The 17,578-nt window shown below is 41.5% G+C and overlaps 1 non-coding gene across 1 annotated transcript; it reads right to left on the minus strand.

Annotated features, from left to right (window-relative positions):
* Window positions 1-15,392: 15,392 nt before the first annotated feature.
* On the minus strand, window positions 15,393-15,555 carry LOC134325837 (U1 spliceosomal RNA). The gene has a single exon (XR_010014373.1). It is a non-coding gene; the product is annotated as a U1 spliceosomal RNA (small nuclear RNA).
* Window positions 15,556-17,578: the final 2,023 nt, after the last annotated feature.

The raw sequence follows: 17,578 nt of genomic DNA on the forward strand, positions 1-17,578 counted from the left end.
GCAAGTGAAAGGAAGGAATTTGGAGGAGAAAGGATGTAAGGTCAGGTGAGTGCATTGATTGTTCTGTCTTTCTCTGGCTCCCCAAATCACACCTCAAAAAAAAAAAAAGAAAGAACCATCAATAGCTTTTCTGTAAGCATACACTAAATCTCCAGAATGTTCCAGCTGTGTAAATGCAGGCCTGCTTAGTTATTCAAGGAAGATCTTTAAATCCTATTACCACCCTTGTTGTGCTGGGCTTTAGGCTTTTATTCGAGCTGCTGAAATGGCAGGTGGTAGGTCAAGAAAGGATTTTGAGGAATGTAGAAAATTTTAAAGGATTACTACATTGTTTATCAAGGCAGATGTGCCTGTAGTTTTTGTATGTACAGAGAAGCCCCAGTTGCTTTAAAATCATCTCGGCATCTTAGCTTCTCCATGTGTCATTTTTCTGTACCACTGCTTGACAAAACCTAGTTTAAGTTCTGTAATGACGTAACAAAGAAGTGGTCATTATGGTTTAATAATAATAAGAAAAATACAGTAAAAGCTTATCACCTCATCTGCAATATACTCTTATGTATCAACGGCAGCAACACATCATTGCTTTATATCACACAGTTAACCTCAAGCTTGTGCTTTATTACTTTTATAGCACAAAAAAAGATCCCAGCACATAAACCTGAGTGAGACCAACTCTATCTGAGAGTTTCTAGCATATGTCATTAAGTGATTCACTTAGTCAAAGTCAAAGTTTGCTTTATTGTCAATACTGCAATATGTACAGGACATACAGAGGATTGAAATTATGTTACTCTCAGACCCATAGTGCAACACTAAACATTAAATAAACAAACATTAAACCTAAAATATATGAATAATATTAACATTAAATAAACATACTAAAGCGCAAACAAATATATTTACACTGAAACTTAAAATATGAAAAACATAGGTCTTAAATATGAAAATATTTAAAAAAAAAGGTCCCGATATTAACAACTGAGACAGTAAAGTGACAATGCAGATTAAAGTCTTTGGGTATGACCAGTGCAATTATAACAGCAGTACAAATTGGATGAGCTATTGACAGGGGATGTAAGGTTCAGTATTCATGGCGGGTAAGGGTGTCCTGAAATGTGCGTTCAGGATCCAAAGTTAGTTAAAACAGAAAGAGAGTTGAGCATCCTGACGGCCTGGTGGATGGAGCTGTGTCTCTCAGTCGGCTGGTTTTGGCCCGGAGACTCCGCAGTCTCCTTCCTGATGGCAGCAGACTGAAGAAGCTGTGTAGACACTAGGCACTCAAGTCAGGAAGCGAGGGTAAGGGCCTTGCTCAAGCTTAAATCGTGTGTATTAAAAAGGGTAAAGATTTGAACTTCTGCTGAGCAATAGGCATCCAGGACAGAAAAAAAACTCCACTGTAGATTATCCAGAGAACAAAACTGCATTGTTGATAGATACAGGCAGGCAAACAGGAATGCCAGCTTTCAGATTTATAAAATAGAGCTGGGCAGTTCCTGAATCACCCGGGTTAGTGATTCAAATGTTCATACTGAATCAGGAGTCACGAGTCCGAGGTCTCAATTAACCAGGATCCTGTGAGTCCTCTGACTGGCTGTCACTAAGTACACAAGGAGAGCGATCAGGCTCACTGGAAACACCACGGACTCAGGTGATTTGGCTAAACCGGCTACACTCCAGTCTGTGAATCTAAGTAATAAGTTAAATATTCCAATACACAAGCGGTTAAACACACTGGTGTTTGTTATGTGGCTGATTTTATGCACATGCTATTATTATTATTATCAGTAGTAGTGGTATAGATTAGTAATGCAAACATGCAAGCAAAACAACAACAAAATATAGTTATATTATTATTAAAATGCCAATGCTTACAGGCTACTTTAGGACTGTACCACTTATGGAGTATCATAGCCCTTCCCCCATGGTAATGTATTGACTGTTTGTTTTGGTGCCACTGTGGCTGCCTGACTGGGTCAAGTTATCATGGCAATTTGTTGTTGAACCCTTGACCCATTAATATACCCATCTGATTGGTAGGTGAGTCCACCCCCCTCTCCCCCTCATTGTGCCTATCCTTCATAGTCCATTTGTTATTATTTGTGTTTGTTTTTTGGTGTGGAATTAAAATTAAAGTTAAAATTTAAAATAAACATCTGTAACCTGTGGATCCTTACAGTTTTATTTTTTCCTCCCAATCTAGTCATGTTCAATTACCTGATTGCATTGTGCTTCTTCTCTATTGCTGCTGAGCTCCACTTTTGACCAAGAAGAGCCGTGACTAACACACACCCCCTTCGACACATGTGCAGTAACCAACTGCATCTTTTTACCTGTACGAGACGAGTTCATATAGGGCTCAGTCTCGCGTACGGAGAGTCATGCACTGATCTGCATTATCCCTCACCTCTGATGGATGAGCCAATCATGGTCCATGTAGGCACCCATCTCAGTAATAGAGCTGTGATTCCAACCTACAAGTTCGAGATGTCAGCTCTGGTGTGCTAGTGTGTGTTTCACAGCTGCATCACAAAAGCCTTGTTGAGGTACACGTAAACCTAGATGGACATTGTTGGTATCAGCTCCCGAAGCATGTTATCTTGTAACAAGACACAGTCCTCTTTGACTGTGACGTTCTAATAACATCAAATGTCTATCATTCTGTTTCAATTTAGGAAAAGCAATACCACCAGCAAGCATCAGAATCAATAACAGAGCACCACAGCTGGACGTGTAGTGTTTACTACTACAGTCATGGGGATTTTTACTCTAGAGGCACAGTTACCACATTCAGAAGAAGTCAGCTGATTCTGTGCAAACACATTATCATATTGCTGTACCAAAAACAACAGAAGTTTTAGATGCTTTTCCAGACTAACACACAGCTAATATGGAAACCAGAGTAAAACCAGAATATCTCACTGCTATGACCATGGCTCAGAATTCCTTTCTCATGTGTAAATAAATAATTCACTTGTATAGTCTAGGCTTCATAGAGACGTGACTTCAAAGGCTGTAATCTTTGATCCTAACATTAAAGATTTCCAGGAAAATGCCTGAGCAAAATGTGAGGAATTTCATCTTGGATTCATGCCACGGTGCTCTGATCTGTGCTCTGTCCAGTGTGTGGGTAAAATGTCTGTGTATGAGGTGCCTGGAACACCAAGACAAAATGTTACAATTTAGTTGTATAGGTAATTAATGCTGCTTATACACGATCAGCCATAACATTAAAACCACCTCCTTGTTTCTATACTCACTGTCCATTTTATCAGCTCCACTTACCATATAGAAGCACTTTGTAGTTCTACAATTACTGACTGTAGTCCATCTGTTTCTCTGCATGCTTTGCCCCCTTTCATGCTGTTCTTCAATGGTCAGGACTCTCACAGGACCACTACAGAGTAGGTATCATTTAGGAGGTGGATCATTCTCAGCACTGCAGTGACACTGACATGGTGGTGGTGTGTTAGTGTGTGTTGTGCTGGTATGAGTGGATCAGACACAGCAGCACTGATGGAGTTTTTAAACACCTCACTGTCACTGCTGGACTGAGAATAGTCCACCAACCAAAAATATATCCAGCCAACAGCGCCCCGTGGGCATCCTGTGACCACTGATGAAGGTCTAGAAGATGACCAACTCAAACATCAGCAATAGATGAGCGATCGTCTCTGACTTTACATCTACAAGGTGGACCAACCAGGTAGGAGTGTCCAATAGAGTGGACAGAGAGTGGACATGGTATTTAAAAACTCCAGCAGCGCTGCTGTGTCTGATCCACTCATACCAGCACAACACACACCAACACACCACCACCACGTCAGTGTCACTGCAGTGCTGAGAATGATCCACCACCTAAATAATACCTGCTCTGTGGTGGTCCTGACCATTGAAGAACAGGGTTAAAGCAGGCTAAAAAAGTAGAGAAATAGATGGACTACTATAAAAGAGAAATAGATGGACTACAGTCAGTAATTGTAGAACTACAACGTGCTCCTAGGGACAGTGGTAGCCTAGTGGGTAGAGCTTTGGGCTATCAACGGAAGATTGGTGGTTCAAATCCAGGCTCTACTATGCAGCCACTGTTGGGTCCTTGAGCAAGGCCCTTAACCCTGTCTGCTCCAGGGGCGCCGTAAGGTGGCTGACCCTGCGCTCTGACCCCAGCTCCCAAAAACAAGCTGGGATATGCGAAGAAAGAATTTCATTGTACTGTACAACTGTATATGTACAGTATATATGACAAATAAAGTATATCTTCTTCTTCTTCTATATGGTAAGTGGAGCTGATAAAATGGACAGTGAGTGTAGATACAAGGAGGTGGTTTTAATGTTATGGCTGATCAGTGTAAGTTAGGATACGTTGTTTTACAGGGTTTCAGCAGTTGTGTTAGACTGTTGTCTATTTGTACTAGAATAAGGACATTTTTATTAAGGAAACACTTCTGTAGATCACTCTGAGTAAAATCATCTGCTAAATGCTGTACATGTTAATGTAAAAAGAAGTGTTGATGATCTGTTGTTGGTAGTTTGGTCACCATTATTTTGCCCTTGCAGCTGCCTGTCAGCACCAGCTCAGCAATGTAAATTGGTATTGATGGCTGGCTGTGATAGAGTTTTCTAATTGGCTTTTTAGTCTACGGTATCAGCAGGATCTTGAGAAGAGAAATCAAATTAGCAAAGCAAGTAAAACAACACTATCATGAGGGCAGACACAAAGTATTGTATCTATTTTTGCAATTGTTGGTCATATGCTTATATATATATTTTTTTTAATTCTATTTTAACATTTACATTTTCGGCATTTAGCAGACACTTTTATTCAAAGTAACTTACAGTACTGTGACAGTATATTGTCTAAGCAATTGAGAGTTAAGGGCCTTGCTCAAGGGCCCATCAGTGACAATCTGGCAGTGATGGGGCTTAAACCAGCAACCTTTTAATTACTAGTCCAGTACCCTAACCGGTAGACTACAATATGCTTTTTTCCCATTTTCTCCCAATCTAGTCCAATTACCCAGTCATATCTGCTCTACTGCTGCAGACCGAGACCCTGACCGAGGATGGGTGTACCTAATACATGCCCCCTCCAACAAGTGTGCAGTAATAAACTGTATCTTTTCACCTGCACGAGGCTGGAGGTATCACATCCATAGAGCCACGCACTGCTATCAATTATTTCTGGTCTCTGTGCAGACGCCTTTGTCCAGCCAGCATAGGCTCTTGCAATTAGTACTCTCTTTAGCGTACTCTCCCTTAGATGTAGCCAATCATGTCTGGTAGGTACCTGTCTGGTCGATAGCAGAGCCAAGATTCAAACTCAAGAGATCGAGACCCTCAGCAGTGCTGGACTTGCGAATTAGACAGCAGCGCTACCCAAACACCCTCTTGGTTTTGTTCTAAAACCACCAGAACCTTGACCAATATGAAAAAGGGCTGGCAGGAATCTCTCTTGATGGCAAATAAAAAGTAATGACTTATATGATACTTGAATTATGGGTGCTTAGGAGGCACAGCAGTATCACACCGTAGCCCACCACAGCAAGATCTAGGTTCTAGTATCAGTGGTGCCACCTGCTTTGTTAAGCAGACACATGTCTGCACAAAGGAGGAAAGGCCAGATGTATAATACACTGATCATAAATGTGATTCTCTGTATGAATTAGGGTTGTCTTTAATAATTTGCCACTGGCTGGTGTAAAAAGTGGTAGCTGGCAGAAAAGGTGCTGTGTAAGCAAACAAAGGCCCTAAATGCCAGAAAAAAAGAGGGAAATTAGAAAAAATGGAAAAAAAAAACCATTGAGATTTTAAGATTTTCAGGTTTTACCATGAACTATCAATCATGTATGAATCTGCCCATTTTTGTATTCTATAATATGGTTTACCCACTTAATTTCTGGCTGAAATTGCCTGTTGTAAGTCATTCAGGAGAGCATGGGCCCTGCACAAGAAAAGGTCAGGTGGAATAATAAGCTCCCTCCTCCACCCATTGCTTGATAGGGTGAGGAAACTTCTTCACCAGTGAAGCTGACTAAGATTTATGAAAGGAAAGCTGGTCTTGGATCATCATTCCCCCATGTAATCTAGATCCAGTGACCCCCTTAAACCCAGAGTAATAAGCAGGGTAGAAAGAAGCAAGTAATACAGCCCAAACAGGTTGATGCTCTCATCCTGAGGGTTAAACTGAGGTCAAGTCTTTGAGATTTGGGAGGAGATGAGCTAAGGACAATGTAGACCCTAGGAGGAATGATCACAAATGGCAGACTGCGAGCAATTAAGGGGACACTGGAAAGTCAGCTTTTGGGAATAAGGAAGGTGAAATTGCCAGGCATATCGCTAACCCATAGTTCTCTGGACTGTCTTAATTTCAGGTTTTTTATATCACTGTGATCCTATAGAAAATGCCAATAGATTAATGTGGTTCCGAGACACTGTATAATCAAAAGTATTAGATGTTGAGACAGCGATGTCGGACGAGAAGGCCAGCTCATAATCTTTTAATTTATCCCAATTTATTAGCACACTTAAGTAAGTTGGATGCTAAGTGACCCAAGATGTTAGTATTCCTCTGAAAGGGGCTGAATAAAAATTCTTGTTAAAAATGTTATCAGTAAAATATGCATAGTATCTGTCATGGCATAGGGGTGCACCAGTGCCCATATGAGTCTTGCATTTGTGTAAAGGTACCACTGATATGGAGGCATTTGTTGGGAATTTAAATAGACATATGCTGCAATCAAGGCAATACCTTTTTATGGGAAGTCAGTGCTTCAAAATTTCAGCAAGACAACTGCAGGCCTCATTCTGCTCACAGTACAGACACAGACTGCTTGTGCTTGACTGTCCTGCCTGCGGTTTTCATATTTATTTATTAGGATTTTAATGTCATGTTTTTTACACTTTGGTTACATTCATGACAGGAAACGGTAGTTACTCATTACACAAGGTTCATCAGTTCTCAAGGTTATATCAAACACAGTCATGGGCAATTTAGTGTCTCCAATTCATCTCACTTGCATGTCTTGGGACTGTGGGAGGAAACCCACGCAGACACGGGGAGAACATACAAACACACAGATCGAACCCAGGACCTTCCTGTGGTGAGGCGACAGTGCTACCCACTTAGCCACCGTGCCGCCCCTTTGGTTACATTCATGACAGGACACGTGATTACTGGTTACACAAGATTTATCAGTTTAGTGGGCGCAAGGTACACAGTGTCAGCCTGGACGGGGCGCCAGTCCATCGTAGGGCACACACACACACACACACACACACACACACACACACTCATTCACCTATAGGGAAATTCAGTGTCTCCAATTAACCTTACTGCATGTTTTTGGACTGTGGGAGGAAACCGGAGCTCCTGGAGGAAACCCACACAGACTCAGGGAGAACATGCAAACTCTGCACAAAAAGGACCAAGACCTTCTTGCTGTGAGGCAACAGTGCTACCCACCGAGCCACCGTGCCGCCCTTTGATGTATTCTGTTTTTCTTTTTTATTACTAGTATTGCTTCAGTCTTTTTTAATTGTTCTTAATTCTTAATTCTAATAAAGGTGTACAGAATGTCTCAGAAAGGGGCTTTGAACATGGGACTGAATTTTCCTCATCTCTTACTTCACTTTTTCGAAGAGAGAAGGAATGTGTCATTTATACTAATAATCGTCTGTTATTTTGGTGATGGAGCGAGGGGTGGAACAGGAGGGTTGGGTTGGGACAGTCATATCACTACAGTGCCCTATTTGGTCAGCGGGGTTTCAGTCTGTGTGTATATGTCAGTCTAAGAGGAGAGAGGAGCTGGGAAAGGAAACATGTCCTTTCTTGGTTGGGATGGTTGGGAATGGAAATATGATGAAGACACACAGGGAATGTCATTATGGTGGTGGTTTATTGTCTGACCGCCAGCGTTCCTGGAAAAGAAAATTCCTAGAAGAATAAACAAATGTTCACTTTCTTTTGGTGCAGAGAACTTTATGCTTTGAATGAATATACACTGGTTAGCCATAACATTAAAACCACCTCCTCGTTTCTACACTCACTGTCCATTTTATCAGCTCCACTTACCATATAGAAGAACTTCGTAGTTCTACAATTACTGACTGTAGTCCGTCTGTTTCTCTGCATGCTTTGTTAGCCCCCTTTCATGCTGTCATTCGATGGTCAGGACTCTCCCTGGACCACTACAGAGCTGGTATTATTTAGGTGGTGGATGATTCTCAGCACTGCAGTGACACTGACATGGTGGTGGTGTGTTAGTGTGTGTTGTGCTGGTATGAGCGGATCAGACACAGCAGCGCTGCTGGAGTTTTTAAACACCTCACTGTCACTGCTGGACTGAGAATAGTCCACCAACCAAAAATATATCCAGCCAACAGCACCCCGTGGGCAGCGTCCTGTGATCACTGATGAAGGTCTAGAAGATGACCAACTCAAACAGCAGCAATAGATGAGCGATCGTCTCTGACTTTACATCTACAAGGTGGACCAACTAGGTAAGGGGTGTTTAATAGAGTGGACAGTGAGTGGACACAATGTTTAAAAACTCCAGTAGCGCTGCTGTGTCTGATCCACTTATACCAGCAAAACACACACTAACACACCACCACCATGTCAGTGTCACTGCAGTGCTGAGAATGACCCACCACCTAAATAATAAAAAGTGTTTTATGGCATTTGCAGCAAAAATGATCAAGGTAATTCTAAGATTATAAGAACTTCAAAGGATTACATTTTGTAACTATGCATTATTACTTCTAGTTCACAAAATTCCATATTTAAAGATGAGATTAATAGGCTTAAATGTGGGAAGGTTTTTGATAAGACTTCACTGGTGCTATCTACATTAATGCAGAAGTAATTGACCAGTCACTGTTGACCAAACATATTTTAGCTGATCAGCTACATTTGGGCAAATGGAAACTCATGTAAATTGGATTTTATTTTAAACCCTGGCTTTAAGGTAAATGGTTCGGGAGTTCTGTTAAGCTGAGAAAAATAGAAACGTGGGGGAGGACTGACTGAATCACAGATCTGCACTCAGCTATATTTAGTGAGCACGTGTCTCCTGTTAATCCAAACCCAGACTTTATCAGTGTGAAGGTTTTTCTGTGATGGAAAATCTTTGCCTAGGGCTTTCCTGCATGCTGCTCAACTATTCAGTTCCCACCTACTGGGCTATTTCATATTCCATCAACCCGCCATGCTGTGTTAATATTAACGGAATTAGTAATGGCTTCTACCAATGTGCCTGGCGGTCAAATACAAAGAGCGAGTGTCTGTGGAAAAAGGAGGCCTACACTAGAGATTAAATACTCATATGCTTAAAGTCATGCTTTTTTTTCTTTTTTTCTTTTTATTTGGCCTTGTCATGAGTACTTTGGATCCTAATGTGGATTTAAACCTTTCATGTGTGGCACAATTGTTATAGGCTACTGACCGACTGTTTAGTAAATATTCCAGCAATGTCTCTACGCACTGTATCTGTAGCATGTTGAATAACTACAAACTATAATATTATAAAGACCTAAACTTAGATCAGAACACAAACCCAATTCCCCAAAAAGTTGTAACTTAATGGATAACAAAAGATTTTCAGTGTTTAATGTAAATGCACATACACTGATCAGTCATAACATTAAAACCACCTCCTTTCTACACTCACTGTCCATTTTATTAGCTCCATTTACCATATAGAAGCACTTTGTAGTTCTACAATTACTGATTGTAGTCCATCTGTTTCTCTACATGCTTTTTTAGCCTGCTTTTACCCTGTTCTTCAATGATCGGGATCCTCACAGGACCACCACAGAGCAGGTATTATTTGGGTGGTGGATCATTCTCAGCACTGCAGTGACGCTGACATGGTGGTGGTGTGTTAGTGTGTGTTGTGCTGGTATGAGTGGATAACACACAGCAGCGCTGATGGAGTTTTTAAACACCTCACTGTCACTGCTGGACTGAGAATAGTCCACCAACCATGGGCAGCGTCCTGTGACCACTGATGAAGGTCTAGAAGATGACCAACTCAAACAGCAGCAATAGATGAGCAATCATCTCTGACTTTACATCTACAAGGTGGACCAACTAGGTAGGAGTGTCTAATAGAGTGGGCAGTGAGTGGACACGGTATTTAAAAACTCCAGCAGCGCTGCTGTGTCTTATCCTTTCATACCAGCACAACACACACTAACACACCACCACCATGTCAGTGTCACTGCAGTGCTGAAAATGATCCACCACCCAAATAATACCTGCTCTGTGGGGGTCCTGACCATTAAAGAACAGGGTGAAAGCAAGCTAAAAAGGTATGTAGAGAAACAGATGGACTACAGTCAGTAATTGTAGAACTTCAAAATGCTTCTATACTTTTAATGGTTTGGAAACTAAGGATGCTAATTGTTACAGTTTCTTAAGTAGAATATTTCCCCATTCCTGCATAATACTTGACTTTATCAGCTCAACAGTAAGTGCTTGCTTTTGTCTGGTTCTCCTCTTTATGATGTGGCATACATTTTTAACAGGAGACAGATCTGGCACACACACTCTGTGTCTACAATGCCATGCAATGCATAATGCCTTGCTGAAATAACCATTGACTTTCGTCATCTTGTTATTTCATATTCATATAAGCATACTTTTAGGCCTCAGCGTCAATGGTACTTTCACACATATACAAGGCGTCCATGCTGTGAAAACTGATGCCCCCCCCAGTGCCATGAGAGATGTTGGTTTTTACACCGTGGCCCTTTTTGTCAGTTCCGCACAGAATGATTTATGGATTTCTCTTTGCATAATACATTTTTAGGTTGCATTTGTTGACGCAGTTGTGGACTGTGTTAAGTGGCAAGGGTTTTCTGAAGTACTCCAGAGACCATGTGGATATATTTATCACAGGAGCATAATGGTTTCTTATGCAATATCATCTAAGAGCTTGAATGCCACACACAATTATCATTGGTTTTGGCATTCTCCAGATTCCCTGAATATGTTAACATTATTATTGTATTATACAATACAAAGTGTGGACATGACCCATCTTTTATTGCAAAGACTAAACCTTTGGTGAATCCTTATTTTACATCCAAACATGACACACTCACCTTTTACCAATTTTTCTGTTTAATGTAAAATGTTTCAATAAAGCTGTCCCAACTTTTTCTGAGTGTGTGGCAGGCATAACGTTTAAAATGACACATAGAATGACCATCTCCTTGTTTCTACACTCACTGTCCATTTTATCAGCTCCACTTACCATATAGAACTCAGCTATTGCTGCTGTTTGAGTTGGTCATCTTCTAGACCTTCATCAGTGGTCACAGGATGCTGCCCACGGGGTGCTGTTGGCTGGATATTTTTGGTTGGTGGACTATTCTCAGTTCAGCAGTGACAGTGACATGTTTAAAAACTCCAGCAGCGCTGCTGTGTCTTATCCACTCATACCAGCACAACACACACTAACACACCACCACCATGTCATTGTCACTGCAGTGCTGAGAATGAGCCACCACCCAAGTAATACCTGCGCTGTTGTGGTCCTGTGGGGGTCCTTACCAATAAAGAACAGCATGAAAGGAGGCTAAGAAAGCATGTAGAGAAACAGATGGACTACAGTCAGTAATTGTAGATCTACAAAGTACTTCTATGTGGTAAGTGGAGCTGATAAAATGGACAGTAAGTGGAGAAACAAGGAGGTGGTTTTAATGTTATGGCTGATCGGTGTATGTCTACATTTCAAGTGTAGTGTTGCTACTCGAACAGTTTAGTATTCCATGAATTAAATACTGCAATGAAATGTAAAAGTCATGAGAACGCATGTTGGAATTGTGTTGTGTGATCAGTCAGGTTGGATGCTTATGTTAATCTGCAGACGTTGGACGTTGATGCATGTATATAAAGGATCTACGCCTACCTGAGCTGCTCTCTCTGTCTGTGTTTGGGAGTGTATGCATAGACACTATGAATTATTCAGTGTGTTGCATTGCAGAATCGCCCTCCCCCCTCCCCCACCCCAAACATACACTCCATCACTCTTCACCTCACCAATTTACGGTCCTACAAATTGTCTCTTTTCTTTGTGCTGTGTTGTATAAAACGTAAAAAAAGACAGTGGTTTGTGTTTAACATGCATATAATGTTGCTGCAGGGGATTCTGGGGTGTGTGTAGTTTTCTCTCTTGGCTTCTTGCTTTTTGAAGCATGCACGTACACACTGAAGGGGCGCGGTAGACACACCATCAGGGCTCTCCCGTTCCTTTAACAGGGAGTCCCTCCCTTTTTACCGCACAGGATCAGCTCTGCATTTTCAAACCCATCACATCTTTCTGCATAGCTTCTTATTTCTGGTGCCAGATTTTGAACACACTGTACTGAACAGGCGTGTGCAGCATCTGTACAGCTGCATAAGCACCTCTGCATTTACCCTATGTGTTTTTATTGTAGTTATTTCATGACATCTTCACAGAGATTAGCTAAAATTACATATAAAACTTGTTGTTTTGAAATTGTTATTATTAGGGACATGCAGTGTTCTCGGGTGGCACAGTGGTACAGTGTGCCAGCCCTTTACTTCTGAGATCAATAAATCTGGGGTTCGAATCTTAGTCATGCTATCAGCTGGTTGGTCATCTGCGCAGACATTGTTAATGTCCAGTGTTGGCAGTTTTCAGCTAAAATAGTCTAGCCATCAGGAGGTGCACTTATCAGTGTGCTTACAGTGCCATGGGTTGCATTAGGATGGGTATCCAACATAAACTGTGCCAAGTCTGGTATGTGGACCAGATCCACTGTGGCAACCTCTAAATATGGGAGCAGGCAAAAAAAAAAAAAAAAAAGTTTTAGCATGTGCAAAAAGTTATTTCTTAGACAGTCCATCTTGTAGCTTTACAATCAGTTCAATAGCTTATACTTGTAAGGCTTAAAATTACAGTATTGTACAGGTATGGAATTCAATCTCTCAAACTCTGTCCCTCCATGAATTTGGTTATATACCAGTGGCCTATAGACATTTATATTTTTGGCAATGCAAAAAACCTTGGCAATGCATTTATAATCATTTAAGCTACAATCTGCAATAACATTGTTTTGGCTATTATGATTTGGAGACCTTTCATTGAGCAGTTTTACCACTGGTAAGGGCTGTGGTAACCCTGAGATCACTGGGTATAATGCAGGAACATTTGATCCCACCCTAGATCCCAGAAGTAGTAGGCTAGTGTTTGTAGCACGGCTATCCCAGAAATAAAATTAACCGACAACGCCACCCCTTTAAACCTGGAGGTAAGGGGAACTCCAGTCCAAAATAATAAATACACCGTCACAAAGAGAAATCAATATGACGTTCTATATTATAACAGTAAGTAGCAAAACTTATTAAAAACAATAAGATCTCCACTTGGCTTAGTATAATAATTTAGAGTATAAAAGCAACCCCAGTAGTCCACCTCTAGTCAGAACTTTTATAACGAGTACTCAAAATACACTCCAATCACAAAGTATTCCATTACACTTCAAAGTCCAACACTGCAAGACCACTACACAATTGGACATTCAATATGAATATAGTGAACAATTCCCACACACTTTAAAAATAGTCTGTGTGGGGTAAAACTAAAACTGGAGCTGCTTACTCACTTGGAAGTGGCTTTACACTGATAACCAATTTTAAAAATACAAAAAAGAAAACGCACACAAAAAAGAAAACAGGCAGAAAAGAACAGTGGCTGATGCTCTGTATTCAATCAAGTAACCTTTATCACTGCTCAGATGCTTTTTAAATTACAGTTCATTAGTGCACTCAAACAAACGAGTCCCAGCCGTATTAACTTCACTCAGCATTAACACGAGGCAATACGGAGTATGTCCAATTCTAGTTGCGTCACGCACACAAACTCTTTAGAAAACATTCACAGCATAGTACCACAATTGGCCACCACATCAAAGTACCTGGTTTACTCTCGGCGTCTCACCCACTCTAACCTCAGAAGAGCGTGGTATATGCCATCGCTTTTTATTCGTTGGCTTTATATCCCCACCAGGACTCGACAGTGCCCCCAACGACAAGGCCAATCACTACATTTTATTTAGTGCTGGGCCACCAGAGCACCTTTAACAAAAATTTGTTATTGCAATTAAGTCTTAGGCGGCACGGTGGCTCGGTGGGTACTGTCGCCTCACAGCAAGAAGGTCCTGGGTTCGATCCCCAGGCGGGGCGCTCCGGGTCCTTTCTGTGCGGAGTCTGCATGTTCTCCCTGTGTCTGTGTGGGTTTCCTCCGGGAGCTCCGGTTTCTTCCCACAGTCCCAAAACATGCAGTCAGGTTAATTGGAGACACTGAATTGCCCCACAGGTGAATGGGTGTGTCTATGTATGTGTGTCTGCCCAGTGATGGACTGGCGCCCCGTCCAGGGTGTTACTGTGTGCCTTGTGTCCATTGAAAAAGCTGGGATAGGTTACAGCCGATGGAGGCAACACCGAGTTTCTGAACTCTTCGGCTGGTGTGCAAGCGGAACATCCCGCTGCGCCACCTGGGCACCCTGAGTGAATTTAGTCTTAATCCTATCTTGCAAAAACACAAGAACATCATGTATCATTATAATATTTTAACCAAATGCTATTTTTTCTTATTTCCTAATATTTTCTTCCACAGTTTTCAACAGAAAGTAATACAATACAAAAATCAGGCACCAGTGCAGAAGTGTATGAGCCGCATGTGCGAATCCACTGCGCACGTGTCGGAGGGGGTATGGAGCAGGCAAATATACCCTCCTCAAATGCAGTCGGGATCCTCAGCAGCAGAAGACTAATTGGCTTTGCTAAATCAAAAGAAAAAGGGAGAACCTGCATAAATAAATAGAAATAAAGCAACGTATTTCAGGAATTGGACAATACTATTAGACAAGTAGTTAAACATGTTATTATACACATACAGATGTACAGTACAATGAAATTCTTTCTTCGCATATCCCAGGAGCAGACAGGGTTAAGGGCCTTGCTCAAGGACCCAACAGTGGCTGCATGGCATAGCCTGGATTTGAACTGCCAATCTTCCGGTTGATAGTCCAAAGCTCTACATTTACATTTTCTGCATTTAGCAGACGCTCTTATCCAGAGCGACTTACAGAAGTGCTTCCATAGTTCTACCCACTTCATAGCTCTACAGAAGTGCTTCCATAGTTCTACCCACTTCATAGCTCTACAGAAGTGCTTCCATAGTTCTACCCACTTCATAGCTCTACAGAAGTGCTTCCATAGTTCTATCCACTTCATAGCTCTACAGAAGTGCTTCCATAGTTCTATCCACTTCATAGCTCTACAGAAGTGCTTCCATAGTTCTATCCACTTCACAGCTCTACAGAAGTGCTTCCATAGTTCTACCCACTTCATAGCGCTACCCACTAGGCTACCGCTGTTTCTGACAGTGGACTATCAGAAATTATGCAGTAGAGATTCCCGCATTTGGGGAATTAGCAGCGGTCAGCACAAGTGCAATGGCTGAGCCTCGCCCTGGGTGAACCACCTTCTTAATCATGGTCTCGCCCCTGCCAGGTAAGTATGTGATCTTGTATTCAAATATATTGTTTTAATTACTCCTAGGTGACTTCATAATGAGAACCTGACTGGTGGAGTGCTTGTACCCATCACTACTGATCACTGCACAAGAACTTCTGTTAGGTATTACTGAAACAGAATATTGGGTGCTGATGGTTTTGGATTTGAACTAGCAACCTTACCATTCTGTCCCACACTGTCCACTTAAAAAGTAACATTTATCCAGCTCGTTCTGTTCCTCTGCTTACTCATCATCTTTCATCCTCTCCCTTCTTTGTCTCCCTATAGTGTTGTTAATCTCATTTTTCTTTCTTCTAATGCCACATTCTCATCCCCTCGTAACCTTTGCTGTCTGTTTGTCCAGCCCTCTCATCTTCAAATGTTGTGACTCTATCCAGTTCACATCATCACTGAGTGATGACTAGGCAAAAGGAAAAGTACAGTGTGACTCACATTCTTAGCAATATTATAGATGATTCAGAAATGACAAATTAGAAAGATTCTGAGCATCAGGTTACCAGAGCTGAATGGATCTCAAAACTAAATTTTAATGATTTGAAACCAACAACTGGTTATGTTAGAGGCTCAGAGTCAAAAAAGATTTGATAAGCACAGAATCAAGCTTTTGCCATAGCCATCCAAGCTCCCGGACCTAAATCCAATTAAATACCTGTAGGGTCTGTAGATGAGAGTGCACAGGAGAGGCCCTTGAAATCTGGAGGATCTGGATGGATTCTACCCACTTGTCAATATAAAGGTCATTCATGGTAACAATCCTTCATAATGGTTTCAAAGTGGCTGCATACATACAGTGGTGAACTACAAAGTCCTCTTATGCTCCTCATTTATTCTGGATGCATCTATTGCCAGAATATTCCACTACACTCACAGTTCACATACAGTACATAACTGACATACACCGATCAGCCATAACATTAAAACCACCTCCTTGTTTTTACACTCACTGTCCATTTTATCAGCTCCACTTACCTTACTTTCATGCTGTTCTTTAATGGCCAGGACTCTCCCAGCACCACCACAGAGCAGGTATTATTTAGGTGGTGGATGATTCTCAGCACTGCAGTGACGCTGACATGGTGGTGGTGTGTTAGTGTGTGTTGTGCTGGTATGAGTGGATCAGACACAGCAGCGCTGTTTGAGTTTTTAAATACCGTGTCCACTCACTGTCCACTCTATTAGACACTCCTACCTAGTTGGTCCACCTTGTAGATGTAAAGTCAGAGACGATCACTCATCTATTGCTGCTGTTTGAGTTGGTCATCTTCTAGACCTTCATCTGTGATCACAGGACGCTGCCCACAGGGCGCTGTTGGCTGGATATATTTTTGGTTGGTGGGCTATTCTCAGTCCAGCAGTGACAGTGAGGTGTTTAAAAACTCCAGCAGCGCTAGGAATTTGAACAGCCTCCTTCTCGGGAGCACACTTAGGATGATGTAAAATGTTGTCTATGTAGAGAGCGCACTAGGTTTTCGAACACACCCATTGTTTTTCTTAACTGTATTCATTACGAATATCAGTTATTTTGAAGCTGATTATACCTGCCAGTAATATCCTAGGCATGTGGTAAATGTAGTACATGAAAACATAATAAGTATTCACAAAAGTTTGTTATTGGAACTATGATGCACTATTTTATACAATTGCTGGAACATCGCAAGTATAATGATGGCATGCAGTGTTAAAATGACCCCAAAAATAGCAACATTCTTATATTATATTATATTCTAATATTGATATATGATGGACCTATTGTGCCTATTATATTCCAGTAAGCATAACCACTGTTCTCAATCAGCAATCTTCTAGGAAACTGAGCCACTTTCATTTAATGGACTTCCCACACTTGCTTTGAGTGTGTGGCTCACCAGGATGTTCTCTGCTTCCTGGTACTTGCAGTGCCAGGTAATGACCGAACGTTCAGCTCTAGCGGTCGGCTGCAACAAATCTCTCCCTCCCTTTCGTCTGTGATCTTTCTGAAAATGTGAGTCACAGTGTGTACTTTCTATC

Source organism: Trichomycterus rosablanca, chromosome 1, assembly GCF_030014385.1.
Source record: "Trichomycterus rosablanca isolate fTriRos1 chromosome 1, fTriRos1.hap1, whole genome shotgun sequence".
Taxonomy (NCBI): Eukaryota; Metazoa; Chordata; class Actinopteri; order Siluriformes; family Trichomycteridae; genus Trichomycterus; species Trichomycterus rosablanca.